At 51.2% G+C, this 2475-nt stretch overlaps 1 protein-coding gene across 1 annotated transcript in view; it reads right to left on the reverse strand.

The window, feature by feature from the left end:
- The window catches only part of AP4S1 (adaptor related protein complex 4 sigma 1 subunit), a 46166-nt gene that overhangs the window by 42621 nt on the left and 1070 nt on the right, over positions 1-2475 (reverse strand). The gene's annotated exons all lie outside the window — the stretch shown is intronic.

Genomic DNA, 2475 nt, shown 5'->3' on the forward strand with positions numbered 1-2475 from the left:
AGCATGCCCGTGGTTCCAGCTACTTGGAAGGCTGAGGTGGAAGGATTGCCTGAGCCCAGCAGGTTGAGGCTGTGGTGGCTGTGTGTGCTGCTGCACTCCATCCTAGGTGACAGAGTGAGACTCCCACTCAAAAACTAAAAAAGCATAATAATCCAGAGAAATAGTTCTTAATAGTACTATGACCTAAGGCCTCATTTCACATATAAATAAAACATGGCTGTATGGGTACAAGTTCAATCTGCTTTCCATTAAACTATAATAACAGTAAAGCAGACATGATAAAATAAGACATACTTCTTGAAAATATATCTCGAGTGGTCGGTAGTGTATACTCCACAGTGAAAACTTTTAAAAATTAAATTAAATCAAAAAAAATTTTTTTTTGAGTTGGAGTCTCACTCTGTCGCCCAGACTGGAGTGCAGTGGCCGCTCCCGGCCACCGCAGCCTTGACCTGCTGGGCTCCTGTGATCCTTCCACCTCAGCCTTCCAAGTAGCTAGAACTACAGGCGCGCGCTACCATGCCTGGCGAGTTTTCTGATTTATTGTAGAGATGAGGTCTCGCCAAGTTGCCCAGGCAGGTCTCGAACCCGCGGGCTCAGGCAATCCACTCACCTCAGCCTCCCACTTTTTAAAATTTTAAAGATGTAGGGTACAATTCAGGGTTAAGGAATACAAATGGTCATTGTACAGGTAAACTTTGGGTCTCACTTTCGTCCCCACTTCACCTGGTTTGAGATCAGGTATCCTTACTGATGAAGTGTGCTCCCCCCCCCACAGTGAAAATTTCATTGGAAGAAACAATCTTTTTTTTTTTTAGAAAGGATTTATTGAGAGGACAGAAAAGCTCCCACAGTGGGAGGGAACCCGAGGGGGTTGCCTGGAAAAAACATTTTTTTTTTTTTTTGAGTTGGAGTCTCACTCTGTCGCCCAGACTGGAGTGCAGTGGCCGCTCCCGGCCACCGCAGCCTCGACCTGCTGGGCTCCCGCGATCCTTCCGCTCAGCCTTCCAAGTAGCCGGAATTACAAGCGCGCTTTACCACGCCCGGCTAATTTTTGGTTTATTGTAGAGATGAGGTCTGGCCAAGTTGCCCAGGCGGGTGTCGAACCTGCAGGCTCAGGCAATCCACTCACCTCGGCCTCCCAAAGCGCTGGGATTACAGGCTGAACCACCGAGCCCGGCTAAAAAGTATTTTTTAAATGCTACTAATTTTACAAGCAATTTTCCTGCATAGCAGTAATAAGTGAATGCTTTTCTTATGTTGTTAATTATATTTGTCCTATTTTTCAACCAAATGCTTATTAGCTGTATTAACTTTTAGATTCCTAGGGCATTAGGATATTTCCTGGGAAACTAAGCACATATAAATACCCACTATGGTACTTAAAAGATTAACCTTGTCTTTTATGTGTATATTATATTCACTCCAATAACATTTAATGACCCAGGAACACATACTTAGCCGTTCAGCTAGGATTTAAAGTTATATTTATAATGCTTTCGTTTCCCATTTCGAGCCAAGTATTCTGACCTCAATGACAGTATCTGTAAGGTCATTCACTTCTAACACGCCCACTTGTTAGGGTAGCCAGTCTCCTTCAAAGTTATCTTTCCACCATCGTCAGGATCTGAAATATCTCACTACTTCCTCTTCTCCTCCAGAGAAAGCAATGAAAACAATCGCTCCTGCTCCTCTCCCAAATCCCCCAACACAACCCCCTGCAGAACAGGAAAGAAGAGAGGAGGCAAAGTAGCACAAGCTGCGACGGGCGACCGGGCGCACAGAAATGGGACCAACGCCCGAGCTCGAGCCGGAGACGAGGAGTCAGTCACCACGTCCGGAAGGATCTGGGCGGTCTGCCAGAAGACAACGTCTCTCCAGTCCCGGGAACTGACTGGCGCCGGGAAACCAGAGACAGAGCGAGTGACAGGCAGAGGAGGGCGACCCTTGGGGACCGCCGGAAACACTCAAAGAATGCAAGAGAAACGCCAGGAATTCAAGCCGGGCTGCGTGCGGCCAGAGCCACGGGCCAGGCTAACACCAGCGCCGAAGACAGGCGCACGGACGAGACTCTTGGGGGGCGGAGACGGCGCCTGGGGGCTGCCGGCGCGAAGCACGCTGACCATCAGCAAGCCCAGGACCGGCTCGCTCCGCAAAGTCGGAGCCGGAGCCCCCAGCGCCGAGTAACCGCACCAGACACCCGGACGCGGTTTGAGGGCGGGTCCGGGGGCGTGGCCGAGCGCCTCCCCGCCCTCTAACGGCGACCCCGACTGCGTCCTCAGTGCGCCGGCGTGGGGGAGAGGCCGGACTCTATTTGGCTATTAAGCGTGCGGCGGCGGCGTTCTCTACCCGGCGTGCTGTGCGAAAGCGACGGCCCTACGTCTATTCCCTTAGCAGCCCTCCTCCCTCCACCCCTCCCGCCGCGGCCCCCCCTTTCCCTAAAGTGAGTGAGACGGGCAGATGGAGGAGGGACTG

This window comes from Carlito syrichta, unplaced genomic scaffold (genome assembly GCF_000164805.1).
Source record: "Carlito syrichta isolate Samal-C Ts95f unplaced genomic scaffold, Tarsius_syrichta-2.0.1 Scaffold315592, whole genome shotgun sequence".
Lineage (NCBI taxonomy): Eukaryota > Metazoa > Chordata > Mammalia > Primates > Tarsiidae > Carlito > Carlito syrichta.